Genomic DNA, 16,971 nt, shown 5'->3' with positions numbered 1-16,971 from the left:
ATATGAACAGACACTTCACCAAAGAAGACATTCAGATGGCTAACAAGCACATGAAGAAATGTTCAAAATCCCTAGCTCTAAGAGAGATGCAAATCAAACAAAGATGAGATACCATCTCACCCTAGTCAGAATAGCAAAATTTAACAGAACAGCAAGTAACAAATGCTGGCTAGGTTGTAGAGAAACTGGAACCCTTATTCACTGTTGGTGGGAGTGAAAAATGGTGCAACCATTGTGGAAAGTAATGTGGTACTTTCTCAAAAAGTTGCAAATAGAGATACTTTTTGACCCAGCAATTCCACTACTGGGAATATACCCTAAAGAGACCATAAGTGACATCCAAGCAGATATATGCACACCCATGTTTATTGCGGCTTTGTTCATAATAGCAAGGAGTTGGAAACAACCCAAGTGCCCATCAACTAATGGATTAGAGAAGCTGTGATATACTCATACAATGAAATACTACGCTGCATTGAAAAACCAGGAACTCATGCAATGTTATTCAAAATGGGTGACCCTGGAGGACATTATGCAGAGTGAAATATCTCAGTCACAAAAGGACAAATACTGCATGGTGCCACTATTGTGGAATGCGGCTGACATCGGGGTTGCGGGGAGACGGAGAAAAACTGGATAAATTACGTATACTGCATTGAAACAGATGAGGGAGAGAACAGTTTAAAAGCGATATATGATAGGGTATTATGGTTATCACAAGAGTCCAGAATTAAGGTTGCATAGTGGAGTGTACTCGGGGTGGTGGGGGTGGTGCAGGGGGATTGTAAACCAATGAAAGAAATTTCATTTTACTTTTTTTTTATAATTTTTATTGATTGATTGCGATTGTTCCTCCTTCTTCAGCAAAGCATCTGGTGGATTTGAACCACACACCTCTGGGATTGCAGTACAGTTTCCCGCCACTAGGCCACCAGAGCTCGCCTTATTTTACTTTTTAAAGAGAAGAGCGAACTGGGGGGGTAGGGGTGGGCAGGGAGAAAAGTGAAACAATGAATGAATGGAAATCCAAAATCTCTGTAAATGTTCATTGAAATAAAGAAAATAAAATAAAAAAATAAAGAAAACCAAAACAACAAAACCTGAGCATGGAACTAACATATGGCCCACCAACCCCGATCCCAGGCCCATGCCCATAAGAAATGAAGGCAGGACTTCAGACAGAAATCTGTACACCAGTGTTCAGGGCAGCACTTTGCCCAATAGTTCAAACATGGAAATAACTGAAATGTCCATCAACCACTCAGTAAGTCTCTCTTCACTGCTGTCAAGTTAGAATCGAGCCATAGTCGACCCTCGGTTGGGTTTCCGAGGCTATAAATCACACAGGAGGAGATTGTCCTTTTTTTCCTCTGGTGGATTTAAACCACTAGAGATGTATAGCCTTCAAGTTCCCTGGACTAAGCTACCAGAGCTCAATGAATGGATGTTGTTCGTTGCCGTCAAGTGGAAACTCACTCATAGCTGACCCTCCAGTAGACTTTCAGAGGCTATGAACTGCATGGGAGGAGATTACCAATCTTTCTTCCACAGAGCAGCTGGTAGACTTGAACCTCTTAGCTTTGGGTTGTAGAGCAATTCCTTAACCACTAGGCCACGAGTTCCCTATTGAATGGATAAGCATAATGAAATATCACGGAGCCTGATTGAGTAGTAAAGAGCTGTACTGCCAACCTGAAGGCATGTGGTTCAAATCCACCAGCTGCCCCACAGAAAAAAAAAACAGGCAATCACCTCCCACTCAGTTTACTGCCTCTGAAAACCTGCTGTACAGTCAGCAATGAGTTGGTTCTGACTTGAAGGTACATAACAACAACAAAGAGAAATGACGTCCTGCCGCACTGCTGTTAACATGATTGAACCTTGAAAATACCATGCTGAATGAAGTCAGTCAGTTGTAAAAGGTCAAATACTGTATATTTTCACTTACATGAAATAAACAGATCTATAGAAACCTTTCACTATTAGAAGGAGCCCTGATGACGGAGTGTATAACGTGCTGGATTGCTAACCAAAAGGTATGGTTTGAATGCACTAGCCACTCCACAGGAAAAAGATAGGCCGTTTCTTCCCATAACAATTTAGTCTATCAAACCCAGTGAAGGCCCACGAAGAGTTGGAATCCACTCGCCAGCAGTGGTATGGCTTGTGGGTAACACTATTTAGTGGTTACCAAGGGTGGAAGTGAGGAAGACAGAGGACATTTGTGGTTGGTGGGCATTATATTTATGTTAATAGTGGTAAAAAAGATTTGGAAAAGATTAGGGAGAGTAGGACACTTACACAATTTAAAAAAATGAAACCAAGGTCATTAAAATGTACATGTGGAAATTGTAGAGATGGCATTATCTTCTCCAGTATATATTTTCACAATATTTTTCCTCAAGTTTGGTCCTCACGTGTTTGGGTTCATGTCCCAGCTTTATGACCTTAGGCAAGTGATGTCACTGCTGAGCTATAAAATCTCTCATCTATGAAATGAAGACAGTATTGCTTGTCTCCTATAACATGGGAAAATTAACTCTTCCTTCCACTCTCTGATACTTTCCAGCTACTCAGAATGCATATAAAGAAGAGGCACGTTAAATATACATGCTAGAGTGTGAACGTTCTAATAAACACCCAAACCTTATTTTCTAGACTGTTCTAGAAACCTGGGCAAAATTGGACCCCTTTCTGTTAAGAGCAGATGAGATCTAAAAATGGGCCTGGCGTTCCCAGAAGAGCCTGCAGTTCTCTTTGAGGGTTCCCTCGTTGGACGGTGGGCAGCTCCTGAGGATCTCTCGCAGCTGGCTCTGTGGAAGTGGGAACAGCCTGTTACAGGTAGGGGGATTCACACCCCACAGTCTTTTCCTGGGCATCTCCGGAGTTGATGGTGCTTCTCTCAGTAAAGAAGAGAACGGGCTGCCAATGCTCTGGAAAATACACATGCTTTGCTCCATTGAAAACAAAAGGAGACAGAAAGACAGGATTCTGATGCAATCTGACATTTCTACTGCTATGTCTCAGTCAGGTCTCCAAACACGCATCTGAGACTCAGTCACACAAATGCACTTGCTCAAAGGACCAACACAAATACAAGAGAGTTGACACCTACCTACCTAGGAGCTTGAACAATTTTTCACAGAGAAGGCTAGTCTGGGAGAAAAATACTAACATGGGTTTTGGCCCTTTTCCTTTGCAGACAGATGTTCTCCAAAAGATCTTGAGAGTCAGGTTGAAAGGCTAGAACCTTGGACTGTCTGAACTGAGAGGCCAGGAAGTCTAACAGCTGGGGAGACTAAGGCCCAGAGAGGTGAAGTGAGCTGTTCAAGGTTACACAGCACATATGTGAAAATCTCAATGAATTCTTTCAATCAACAGGTAACTTCTTGAACACCAACTGTGTGTCAGATACTTACTTAAGACATGGTGGGTAGAGAGCAGTGAACAAAACTGAAATGGATGATTTTTATGGAGATATATGAAACTGACATTCTAGAGGTAGAAGGCCATCAATAAAAATGGTAATGTTGTGAGTTGCTGTCAAATTGGTCCTTGACTCATGGTGAAGTGATGGGCTACAGAGTAGATCTTCTCTTCACAGGGTAAAATATACGGGAAGGGAGCTCTGGTGGCTTCGTGATAGGAAGCTGCAACCCCAAAGGCATACAGTTCAAATCTACCAGCTGCTCCACTGAAGGAAGATGGGTAATCTCCTCCCATGCAATCGACTGTCTCTGAAAACCCACTTGACGGTATACGATAACAATAACAATCTCTATGGCAGTAGCTTTTCAGGCCTTTTTTGTGTGGAGACCATGGGTGGACCTGAATTGTCAACCCTTCATTTAACAGCTGATAGACCATGCAGTGGAGCAAAATTAAGCCGGAAAAGGGGATGGGGAGTACAAGGTGTAGTTTGTTGCTGTCTGGCAGTTTCCAAGTTAATTTTACTCAGAATTTTTAGTTTCTTTCCAGAATCAATAAATACAATACAAAACCACATAAAAATGGCTACTGTTTTCTTTCCCCTGCCCCCCCCCACACACCTAGGAACCTCAAACGTTCTCCCTTCAGATATGGTCCAGCATATGGGGCTGAATGACATTTTTGTCACTGAGTATTACTGAAAGCATTTAAAAAATAGGGAACGCTTCACCAATATGCGTTTCCTCCTTTCACGGGGGCCATGCTCATTTTGTCTGTATCGTTCCAATCCTAATATAGGTGCTGCAAAAGCCTGTGCACAAGGTGGTGTTTGTTTGTTTTTTTTTAAAGTTTTAATTTTATTTAATGATTTATTTATTCTCTAGCCATAAGTTTTTGTTTCTTCAGTTTCTTCTGGGAGATCTTTTTCTTCTGGGCAACCTCCTCTTATGGTTTAGGAACAATCTGTTCCTTTTCAGTAAGGATCATCTCAATATGGCAGGGGGAGCTCATGTAGGGGTTAATCCGACCATGAGCTCTGTATGTGCGGCGGCGCATCTTGGGAGCTTTGTTCACCTGGATGACCAGAGAATCAACATCTAAACCATTAAGTTCAGCATTACTTTCGGCGTTTTTAAGCACATGCAGCAAAAACTCGGCACTCTTTTTGGGCCACCGACCCTGTGTCCAACCCCACTGTTTGGCCTGGGCACATCTACCAACTCCACCGTTGTATCGTTGGAAGGGCACACACTGCTTGTGCAAAGTGACATCTTTCAGATACTTGATGGCCTGGGCAGTTTCTCGGGTGTTCTTAAAATGGACCCGGAGATTTGAGCCTCTTGATTTGCATGATTTTGTGGGGTTTTCCGGGTCAAGCAAGTAGCAAACCATGTTGGCAGATTACCTGAAGCCGCTCACAGGAAAAGCACAAGGTGGTGTTTTAAAGAGAACGGCCTGAGAAGGTGACTTAAGGTGAAAGCTGAAAAGGCAAGATGGAGAGATAGGCACATTACCTGGAGGAAGAATGCTCCAGGAAGAGGGCCCAGAGTGCCTTTTGACCCTCTTCCCAGGAACAGCAAGGGGACCCCTGGAGTGAAGGGGCAATGTTGCAACATCATATAGGGCTATTGTAATGACCTTGGCTTTCACTCCAAATGAGATGGGGACCATTGGAGAGTTTCAGGCAGAGAAATGACAGGATCTGACCAAATGAAAAGGCCTAACTTTATTATCCTTCATACTTTCATGAAGTCCTGGTGGTAGCATTTTAAGCACCAGGCGGCTGACTGTTCAAATCCACCAGCAGGAGGAAGCCATCAGTGTCAAGACAGGCTGTGGGTCAGTTCTGCTCTGTCCTAGAGGGCTGCTTGGGTTTTGTTCATTCTTTCAGGGTTCTTAGCTGGACCCTATGCTCAAGGTGTGCTAGACAGACCTACAGTGTCTCCAGACACTGAGTGTTTCCTGCTGGTTGGACTTTCTAGAGCCAGGGAACGAGGCAAGGAGCAAAGAGCCCCAGCCGTGGCCTCCCTCTTCCGGCTTCCGGCTCCTCCTCGCCCTTAAGCCCAAGGAGAAGGACCCAGGTAGCGGCAGGCGCCTTGCTCCAGCTGCTGCTGGAACCCGCAGGTTATAAATAGCAGTTCCTGCGGCTGGGAACTGAGCTGCTCTGTCCGCATGAGTCACAGGCAAGGAAGCCATAGCCCCCCCCCCAAACTGCAGCATCACTCATCTCACCCCATCCACCTCAAGCTTCCTCTCTCACCTGCACTGAGGTTGGGCCCCAGCCTCCTCCCATGACCCTCGCTGGTCCTAACACTCTCCCTTCTCCTTACCCCACCCATGTCCACTGGTCCGTTGGTTTTGAGAGTCAGGGCTGTATAATATTTAAGGACTTAGGAGCTGCGTTTGAGTCTACCTAGATTTCAGGTCACCTCCTGGCTGTATGATCTTGGGCAAGTCACTTCAGTCCCCAAGCCCTATTTTCCTCATTTGTATAAATGAGTAGGTAGTGTCACCATGAGTGGCCAGGAGTGGAGTGTGTCTCAGGGAGCCAGGTTTCTGCTCAGGGAAGATCCTCGATACCAGAGATCTCCTGCACTTGGAGGTCTCCTGGAATGCTGAGTCTACAAATAGTGAAGAAAACAAGGACTTGTCTCCACAATCGACAGAAAGTTGGAGGGGGGGGCTTTTTCAAGAGCCAGGACCCTGAGTTTTAACTTCTAGCTTCCTAAACTATAATGGAATAAATTTCTGTTTGTTAAACTTTTTTTTAAAAAGTGAGTGTGTAACACGAATAAGTCCTATTTCAAGGATCAGATGTGAAGAGCCAGTATGAGAGCTCAGAGTGCTGAGAAAGTGCCTGGCATATAGCAGCTGCTCAGTTAACGGAGTCACACTAACTTACCCTCAATTAGATTATAATCCAGCAAGAGGTGTTAATAAACAGATAAGACAACAACAGCTTTTTTCCTATTCTGCTAAGCATCTATAATGGGCTGGAAGTGTGGGCTCCCGACATAGAACAAACCACTTGCCACTGAGTCAATTCTGACTCATAGTAACTCTGTATGTGTCACAGTAGAACTGTGCTCTCAGAAGGAAGGGGTTTCCAAGGGCTGGTTTTTCTGTAGACACCAGGACTTTCTTTTGAGGTGCCTCTGGGTGGACCTGAACCTCAAACCTTTTGAGTAGGAGCCAAGCGTGTAAAACCGTTTGCACCACCAGTGGGATTCAAGACAGTATGAAATGGTACCCGGGTGGCACAGTTAGCGCTCAACTACTACCCCAAAGGTTGGTGGTTCAAACCCACACAGTGAGACTGCAGAAGAAAGGCCTGCTGACCTGCTTCTGTCAAGATCACTGTCAAGGAAACCTGATGGAGTGGCTCTTCTCTTTCACACATGGGGTTACCATGAGTCAGAATCAGTTTGGCAGAGTAGTTCGTCATCTTCATAGCCAAGCAGGCTTCACCATCTATCAAAGAAGCTGAGATGTAGATGGAACCCTGTCATTTGCCACACGGTACCCTGTGAGGGGCTGATGTCCACAGAAAGGTGCAAGCAGTACCCCAAGGTCCCAGTGCACCCCATATCTGTCTTGCCACTGAGTGTGGAAGTAGAAGATGGAAAATAATTAAGGAGGCATGCATAGCTAGCCAATCAAAGCCTTGGTCACCTCCTCAAAGCCCTGAGGGGAGGAGATAGTCCCCCCTTTTTTTGTTTGGGGTTTTTTAATTAATTTCAATGAAAGTTTACAGAAACTTAGGGTTTCCATTCATTCAATGTTGTACTTTTCTCCCTTCCCACCTCCTCCCCTCTATTTTGCTCTTCTCTTTGAAAAGTAAAAGAAAAATTCTTTCATTGTTATATAATCCCTCCCCCCAACTCCACTCCACTGTACAGCCTTCATTCTGGACGCCTGCCATGACAATAATACCCAATCATATATCCCTTTTAAACAGCCCTCTCCCTCATCTGTTTCAATGCAGCATACATTATTTATCCCCTTTCTCAGTCTTCCCTCAACCCCAATGTCAGTCTTGTTTTACAACAGTGGCACTATGCAGTATTTGTCCTTTTGTGACTGAGATATTTCATTCAGCATAATGTCTTACAGGGTCATATATTTTGTATAATATTTCATGAGTTCCTGGTTTTTCAATGCAGCATAGTATTCTATTGTGTGAAGATACCAGAACTTCACTATCCATTCATTTGTTGATGGGCATTTGAGTTGTTTCCAACTCTTTGCTATTGTGGACAAAGCTTCAATAGACATGGGTATGCAGAGATAGCCCTTTTGTGGCAGTGAGAGCTGGTGCTGTTTAAACATTTTCAAGTTGCTTAAGGTGATGGGGACAGTCTGCGCTGACAAGCCCCCCACTGCGTCCCAGATCAGGAAGAGGTCTGCTAAATCCTCCCCATGCTAGAAGTGCTCTCATGTGGTGGAAAGGCCTGTTTTGGGGGTCAGACCACACTGGGCTCCCTCCTGGCTCTGCTGTCTATTAGCAAGCTGTGTGATCTCAGGTAAGTCACTCCAGTTCTCTGAGCCCCATTCACTTATGCACGCATTTAAACAAATACACACTGACCACCACCGACTTGTGGTCTGCACCAGCCCCTAGTGCCAACCTCAGTGGATGAGACACAAATCCCTTGTTCACAGGAGAAGGGAGACAGTGTAGATGAGTAAGAAAATAATTCCAGGAGTGATGTGTTAGTTAAAAAAGAAAAAAAAACCCACATTTGATTAGCAACCTCATGATTTGTGGTCTGAACTCACCCAGGGCTGCCGTGGAAGTAATAGCCTGGCAACCAGCAGGTTAAGATTAACTGTAGACAAGAAAACCCAGGAAGGGCAAGTCACTGGAATCCATGGGGTTGCTGTGAGTGAGAAAAAAAGTCTAAACAACAGTAACAGCACTGTGATAATGACTAGGGGATATGAGAGCAGTGGTGGCCTCATCCACCAGATGAGGTAGTAAGAAGCTGCACTGAAATCCCAAAGGCACAACAGTTCGAATCCACCAGCTGTTCCTTAGGAGAAGGACGGTTAATCCTTCTTGTGTGACTGACAGCTTCTGAAAATCAGCTGGAGAGTCAGCTCTGGGTTGGTTTTGACTCGATGGCACAAAACAGCAAGAGGGACGAGCAAGAAGCCCTTTCAGACAAAGTGGCCAGAGACAGTGATGCTGAAGAAGAAACCAGCCATGAGAGCTGGGGGCTGAGGGCCCAGCAGACATACAGGGGTCTTGAGAGGAGAGTGGGCTTGGTGCGTGGAGTCCCTCGTGTGGTGGGAGCGGAAGGAGGGAGGAGGAGGACAGGGGGCAGAGAGGAGGCAGGGGCCAGCCCACAGTGCGGCAGTGACGGGCATCCTTGGGTTTGTGCGCATTTGGTGAGATGATGCATAAGTCTCCTAGCACCAAAGTCAGCATACAGTGGGCATCCCATACGTGCTAACTATTATGACTATGTGCTTTCCATAATCCGCCCCCTCCTGGGACCCTCACCTCCCTCTCCTACCCCTCTCTGCTCCCTGCCAGGAGATGCCCCAAGGAGAGGGGCTTCCCAAAGGAGGGATCACAGCAGGAAGGAGGAAACACCCCCAGGGCTCCCCTCCCTCTCGCCTCCCTCAAACCCTCCCACCACCGCCCAGTGATTTTCCTGCCTCTCACAAGGCGATTTTATTAAACATCTCGAAAAAATATTCTCTCACTCCCTCTCTCTTTATTTATAAAAAAAATCAACTTAACACCCTGCTCCTTTGTTCTATTTGAAAACTGGAACAGCCTGGTTTATATTTAGCCGAAATCCTGCTCCCTTCCCCACAGATTCTGCCACAGCCCAATGAGGTAGGGGGGCTGAGGATGGGGGAGAGGGGGCTGTGAAGGGCGGAAGGGGCTGCGTCTCAGAGACCCAGGACTTGGCTAAGTCCCAAAGACTTGGAAGGATAGGAGGTAAAAATCCCTTCCCAGGGAGCTGGGGAGTTCCAAGTCTCATTGACCCCTGGGGTCTCACTGTATTGTTGTCAATTCCAACCCTGGGTGGCCCCCCTCTCTCTCCTGCCAGTGCAGAGTAGAAATGCTCTGCAGGGTGTTCAAGCCTGTGACTTTTCCAAAGCTGATTGCCAGTCCTTTCTTCCACAGCACTTTCAGGTAGGTTTCGCCCTCCAAACTTTACGGGTAATTGAGTGCTTAACTGTGTTGTTACCCAGCTCCTTGACTCTATAGTAATCTCTTCCACGTGTTTCCAAAGAGGAACAAAAGTGACAGAATAAGGGGTGGAGGGGACCTGAACCTAGTCTTGAAGAGGCAGGTGTGGACCTGTGTTCAAATCTCTAGTGTCCCTCGTTAGCTGGATGCCAAAGAAAAATTAATGTGCTTTTTAGTGTCTGGTACAAAATGTGTGCTTGATAAAAGATGCTCTTATTAGGGAGCTCTGGTGGCCTAATGGCAAGAAGCTGCACTGTACTCCCAGAGGTGAGTGGTTCGTATCCACCAGATGCTCTGCTGGCAAAGGAGGGGTAACCTCCTCCTATACCAGTCAGATCCGATTTGATGGTACACACACAAAAAACAAAATTAAATAAAAAAAGAGATGCTCTTATTATTACTCCATCACTTGTCTGTCAGAGTGTTATATAATAGTGGTTTACATGTTGCTATGATGCTAACCATTAAGCCATCAGTATCTCAAATACCAGCAGGTACTTGCTCCCCATGGTGGATAGGTTGCAGTAGAGACTGGAGACCAAGACAGAGTAGGGAGAAAGGCCTGGCGATCTACTTCTGAGAATCAGCCAATGAAAACTCTACAGATCACAACAGAACCTTGGCCAGTGTGTTTGCTCTGGACACAGCATCAGGAAGGGCCAAACATTAAAGGACATCATGGTTGGTGAAACAGAGGGCCAGTGGGGGTGCGGGAGACCTCGGTGAGATGGACTGGTCCAAATGCCACAGTGACAGACCCAAACATGCTGGTGGTTGTGCGGATGGTGCAGGACTGGGCAATGATTCATCCCACTGCATGAGTTCAACTGCTGCAACAGTAGCTATCAACACAGGACTGTATGCACTGCAATCCCAGAGGTACCGGTTCTAATCCACCAGATGCTCTGTTGGAATAGGAGGGGCAATCTCCTCCTGTACCAGTCAGATCTGATTTGACGGTACACACACACACACACAAAATAGTAAAATAAAATTTAAAAAATATATATTAAAAAAAATACAGGACTGTGATTAAGATCTATGGGCCGATGGAAACTACCCAAAACCTCAAACGTAGACACAAGGGAAGTGACTGTGGCCGGAGTCAGACCCTCGCCACTGCCTGCGCCATGCCGTCGGAGAAGACCTTTAAGCAGCGCCACCTTCGAACAAAGAGCGGAAGATGTCCGGCTGGTCCGAGAGCAGCATCCGACCAAGATCCCGGTGATCATAGAGCGGTACAAGGGGGAGAAGCAGCTGCCCATGCCGGACAGGACCAAGTTCCTGGTGCCAGACCACGTCAACATGAGCGAGCTCCTCGAGATCATCAGGAGGCGCCTGCAGCTCAACGCCAACCAGGCCTTCTTCCTGCTGGTCAGCGGCCACAGCATGGTGAGCGTGTCCATCTCTGAGGTGTACGAGAGTGAGAAGGACGAGGACGGCTTCCTGTACACGGTCTCCGCCTCTCAGGAGACCTTTGGGACCCACGCCACCGCCTAAGACTCGCAAACGCAGCTGCTCTGGAGTGTCTGCACCCTCCCAGGGGACAGAAAGGGATCGCATCAATTGAGGCCATCAGCTCCTTAACCCAGGCCGCCAGGAGCAGCCTTGTCTCAGGCACAGGCCTGCTCCGCCAGCACGCTCTGCTTCAGAGAACTGGTATTGAACCTCGCCACTGTTGCCCACTGTTAGATGTTGATGAATAAAATACCTTGCCTTTTTAGTTGCCCATAAAAAATACCAAAAAACAAAAAACAAACAAAAAAAACCCTCAAACATCAAGGCTCCACTCAAAAGCTGCTGCCTCAGTGAAGCCTTCCCAGGTAAAAACTCAGTTATTTAAATAGATGTGAGGGCATAGTGCTTAACATTATTTTTCTTTATTCTATTTTTTTATATTATTTTTTATGCGTGTGCTGTCAAATCAGATCTAACTGGTACAGGAGGAGACTGTCCCTCCTTCTTCAGCAGAGCATCTGGTGGATTAGAACCGTGCACCTCTGGGATCGCAGTACAGCTTATTTCCACTAGGCCACCAGAGTTCACCAGAGCTTAACATTTTGCATGCCAATCGAAAAGTTGCCAGTTTGAATCCACCAGTCCTGCTTTGTAGTAGAGCGATGGGCAGTCTCCTTCTGCAAAGATTTACAGCCTCCTAAGCCCAACGTGGGGAGCTTTGGAGGCTGGGTGGTAAGGAACATGCTGCCAAATCAAAGGCACACGGTTCAAATCCACCAACTGCTGCTTGGAAAAAAAGGACAGTCTCCTCCTGTAGGACTTAAGGCCCCTGAAAACCTGCTGGAAGGTTGGCTATGAGTTGGTTCTGACTCAATGGTACATAACAATAAGCACAGTGGAGGGCTGCTGTGAGGCAAAATTGACCCAACGATGATGGGTCTGGTTTATTTGGGGGTTTTTAAAATAATTCAGGTGACAGCACTAGACTTGACTCTGGGCTATGGGACAAATAAGCAAGTGTTCACAGTGGCTCCAGCGGGAGCAGACACAGACAGAGAGAAAGGCCACCAAGAGTCCAAGTTCCAGAGGAGACATGTCCACTGGGGACAAGGCCAGGTCTCGTTTGCTCTCTGCAGTCTCTGCAGAGCTGAACACAGACCAGGGTTCACACACAGCATAGAATCACGGTTAAGGAGCTCTGGGTTCATCCCATGGTCTTATCAGATGCTGTTAAAAAAAAAAAAACAACAACCCAAAAACCAAAACCAACTCTTGATAAAATTAGTATCTATTCATGTGGCAGAAGAATGGGCAATCTCCTCCCCAGTGATTTACTGCCTCTGAAAACCCACTGGAGGGTCAGCTATGGGTCGGTTCTGACTCGATGGCAAACCACCACCACCACCACATTTATGAGTTAACAACAACAGCAAATAAATAAATGCCAGCAGAGTAGGAAAAGAAGAGAATTCCCTCCATGTGTTAAAGGGCAGCTATGACTTCCCTCCACAAGGAGACTAAATCCATTGCCATGGAGTTGATTCCAAATCGTAGAGACTATAGGACAACGCTGAACTGCTAAGGACAGAGTAGAACTTACAACACAGGCTTTCCAAGACGGTAACTGTTTATGGCCACAGACTGCCTTGCCTGGTTCTTGCACAGCAGACAGTGAACGCGAACCACCAATCTCTCACTTATCAGCCCAATGATCTGCTGGGCCACCAAAGACTAATATCTAAAAGTGACAGCTAATAGGGAGCTCTGCTGGCCTAGTGGGTAAGGAGTTGTGCCACCAACTCAAAGGCAGGTGGTTTGAATCCACCAAGTGCTCCATGGCAGAAAGATGGGCCGTGTCCTCCAGTACAAGTTACAGCCTCTGAAAATGTGCTGGGGGATCGGGTCTAAGTCAGTTCCCACTTTATGAGAATAAATAACATGTATAATATAATTGTTGTTGTTATGTGTCATTAAGTTGCCTGCAATGCATAGCGATCCTGTGTACAACAGCCCTAAACCCTGCTCTATCCTGTGCCAATCTCACTGTCTCCAAAACACCTATCCCCATTACCCCAGTCACTGAATCAATTCATCTCATTGAGAGTCTTCCTCTCCTGTGCTGTCCCTCCACCCTCCCAAGCATGACATCCTTCTCCAAGGACTTATCCTGCCTTGCAACATGCCCAACGTACGTCAGATGAAGCTTCAGAATCCTTGCCTCCAAGGAGCAGCCTGGCTTCACCCTCTCCAGGATGAACTTGTTTGTTCTCCTAGCAGTCCATGGGATAATACTCTTCTCCAGCACCACAGCTCAAAGACATCAACTCTCCTTCTATCATTCCTAGTCATTGTCCAGCTCTCTGATGCATAGTAAATAATTGCAAAGACCATGGCCTGTATCAGATTCTCCTTATCTCCAGACTGACATCATTGCTCTTCAGTACTTTGGAGAGGTCTCTAACAGCCAACTTTCCCAATGCAATTAATCTTTTCATTTCCTGGCTGCTGGTACCAAGAGTTAATTGTAGAGCCAAGCAAACTGAAGCTGCCAACAATCTCAATCTCTTCACCATCTATCACGATGCTGCCAATTAGCCCAGTGATAAGAATCTTTGTTTTCTTGATGTTGAGCTTCAATCCGTATTGAAGGCTGCAGTCCTTACATTCTGAAGTAAGTGCTTCTGGTCTTCTTCATTTTCAGCACGCAGGGTTGTGTCATCTGTGTAATGCAGACTGTTGATGAGTCCACCTTCAATCCTGATCCCACACTTCTCACAGAGGCCAGCCTCATGGATAATCTGTTCTGCATATAGATTGAAAAGATACGGAGATAGGATGCATCCCTGGCGTACGCCCTTCCCAATTTTGAACCATTCAGTGTTTCCTTGCTCTGTTCTGACGATTGCCTCCAGGTCCAAGTACAGGTTTCACATAAGCACAATTAAGTGTTCTGGGATTCCCATTCTTCTCAGAGTCAGCCATAGTTGCTTGTGATCCACACAGTCATCAATGAAACAAAGATAGACATTCCTCTGGTACTCTCTGCTTTCAGCCAAAATCCATCTGACATATCATATCATATATCATATCATATCATATCATATCATATCATATCATATCATATCATATCCACTTCCTAAACCACATGCCTCTGGAAACTCTATGAACTTTGATAAATGTTGATAGTTATAGAAAGGCTTCAGGCCTTTTGTTCAAAGGGTTACTATGAGTTGTGCTCGACTCGACGGCAATCAACAACATAATTTAATATAAGGTAATATTGAAAGACTACTTTTATCACTAAGACTGGGAACAGACCAAGGTATCTGCTCTCACCACTTCTTTTTTTTTTTTTTACCAAGTTTTCTTAAAATTAATTTTAATGAAAGTTTACAAAGACTTAGGGTTTCCAGTCATTCATTGTTGCACTTTTCTCTTTACCCACCTCCCCCCCACCCAATTCACTCTTCTTGAAAAGGAAAAACTCTTTCACTGTTATGCAATCCTTCCCCCCAAGTCCACTCCACTATGCAGCCTTCACTCTGGACTTCTGTAATGACAAGAATACCCATTCATATGTCTCTTTCAAACAATTTACTTCCTCAACTGTTTCAATGCAATATACATCATTTACCCCCTCCTTTTCTGTCTTCCCTCAACCCCGATGTCAGTCCTGTTTTACAACAGTGGCCCTATTCAATATTTGTCCTTCTGTGACTGAAATATTTCACTCAGCATAATGCCTCCAGAGTCATCCTTTTTGCATAATATTTCATGAGTTCCTTGTTTTTCAATGCAGCATAGTATTCCATTGTGTGACTATACCAGAGCTTCTCTATCCATTCATTTGTTGATGGATACTTGGGTTGTTTCCAGCTCTTTGCTATTGTGAACAAAGTCATAATAAATATGGGTGTACATGTATCTGCTTGAGTGGCAGTTATGGTTTCTTTAGGGTAAATTCCCAGTAGTGGAATTGCTCGGTCAAGTGGTATTCCTATTTGCAACTTTTTGAGAAAGTGCCATACAGCCTTCCACAGTGGTGGCACCATTTTACACTGCCACCAACAGTGAATAAGGGTTCCGGTTTCTCCACAAACTCGCCAGCATTTGATGTTTGCTGTTCTGCTAAATTTTGCTATTCTTACTGGGGTGAGGTGATATCTCATAGTTGTTTCTACCAAGATTTTAATGACAATTTATAAAGAACTTGGATTTCCAATCATTCACTGTTGCACATTTTCCTCCCTGCCCCACCCCCAGTTTGCCTTTTTCTTTGGGAAAAATATTCTTTCATTGTTATACAGTCTCCCCTCCCCCAGACCACTTTACTATGCAGCTCTTATTCTGAACTCTTATCATGCCAATAACACCTAATCATATGTTCCTTTTATACAGTTCTCTCTTTCGTCTGTTTCAATGCCGTGTACATTATTTATCCTCTGTTAGTTTCCCCCAACCCCCATATCAGTCCTGTTTTATAACAGTGGCATTATACAGTATTTGTCTTTTTGTGACTGAGATATTTCACTCGGCTAATGTCCTGTGGGGTCACCCATTTTGAATAATATTGCATGAGTTCCTTGTTTTTCAATGCAGCGTAGTATTCCATTGTGTGAATATACCACCACAGCTTCTCTCTCCACTCGTTTGTTGATGGGCGCTTAGGTTGTTTCCTACTCTTTGCTATTGTGAACAACGCAGCAATAAACATGGGTGTGCGTAGATCTGTTTGGGTGGCAGTTCTGGTTCCTTTAGGGTAGATTCCCAGTAGTGCTCTCACCACTTCTACTCAACAACTTTCTGTAAATTCTCTCCTATACAACAAGGAAGGGGGAAAGGAGAAGAGAAGAAAACATGAAGTAACTTTGTCTTGATCTGCAGATGGCATGACTGTGCATGTAGTAAAGCCGGAGGACTTTACCATAATAAGCAACAAAACCCAAGTATCTATGTGAGATCAAGTTGACTGTGGTGCCTTGAAAGTCGACGATGGAGACTTACAGCTCTCTAGCACTGCTGTAACAAAGACAGTACAAGTGAATGGCTTTCACAAACAGAAACTTACTCCCTCACACTTGTTGTTGCCAGGTGCTTTCAAGCTAATTCTGGCTCATGGAGACGCTATGTACAGCAGCTGGACTTCCTGTCTGACCCTATGCCGTCCTTGCCATCTCTGCAGGGTTTTTTTTTTGTTTGGGTTTTTTTTACTGTTGGTTACACTTTATTACATCAGATGGGTTTGGGGGGACAGTGGGGCGCACTCAGTCCTTCTTGGCAGCCGCCTTCCTCATGGCGGCCAGGACGTTGCTGAGTTCTTCTCTCTTCCTCTTGGCTCGGATGTGTGTCCCCACCCTTTTCTTGATGAACTTGAGGGCCCGCGTGTCCTTGGAGACCTTGAGCAGCTCCATGGCGCATCGTTCGTAGGGCGTGAAGCCACACACCTCCCGGATCATGTCCCGCACGAACGTGGTGTGCTCGGTGAGGCACCCGCGGCGGCTAGACCTCGGCTTGCTCACGTTCTTGGTGACTTTGTGGCCCTTGTTGAGGCCCACGGCCATAGGGGAGCGCACAGCCATGGCTGCTGCACGTCGATGGCTGCCGCGGCGGAAGGTGCGGTGTTTATTATGGTCACTGTGCCACTCCATCTCATTGCGGATCCTCCTCTTCTGTGACAACTCTCCACCTTTCTAAGCATGATGCCCCACCCTCATCTAAGGACTAGCCCCTCTCACAGCTTGTGGTTGATGGGTGTCATCAAGTCAGAATCAATCCACAGCTGACCCTCCAGTGAGCCAAGTAATCTCTTAGCCATCAGAGCTTCGTAAGTTTAAGACAACTAATATAAAAAGCTAAGAAATACTTGGCACATAGAA

General features: G+C 45.7%; 3 pseudogenes; 1 reads left to right on the top strand and 2 right to left on the bottom strand.

Moving 5' to 3' along the window:
- Positions 1 to 4,302: 4,302 nt before the first annotated feature.
- LOC102862289 lies at positions 4,303 to 4,821 on the bottom strand (annotated as a pseudogene).
- A 5,946-nt stretch (positions 4,822 to 10,767) lies between these two features.
- Positions 10,768 to 11,137, top strand: LOC102861889 (annotated as a pseudogene).
- Positions 11,138 to 16,359: 5,222 nt separating this feature from the next.
- On the bottom strand, positions 16,360 to 16,674 carry LOC102861475 (annotated as a pseudogene).
- Positions 16,675 to 16,971: the final 297 nt, after the last annotated feature.

Source organism: Elephantulus edwardii, unplaced genomic scaffold, assembly GCF_000299155.1.
Source record: "Elephantulus edwardii isolate Elephantulus edwardi_28Jun2011 unplaced genomic scaffold, EleEdw1.0 scaffold00089, whole genome shotgun sequence".
Classification (NCBI taxonomy): Eukaryota; Metazoa; Chordata; class Mammalia; order Macroscelidea; family Macroscelididae; genus Elephantulus; species Elephantulus edwardii.
Note: the sequence above shows the minus strand (reverse complement) of the source record. Positions and strands in the feature narration are given on the sequence as shown.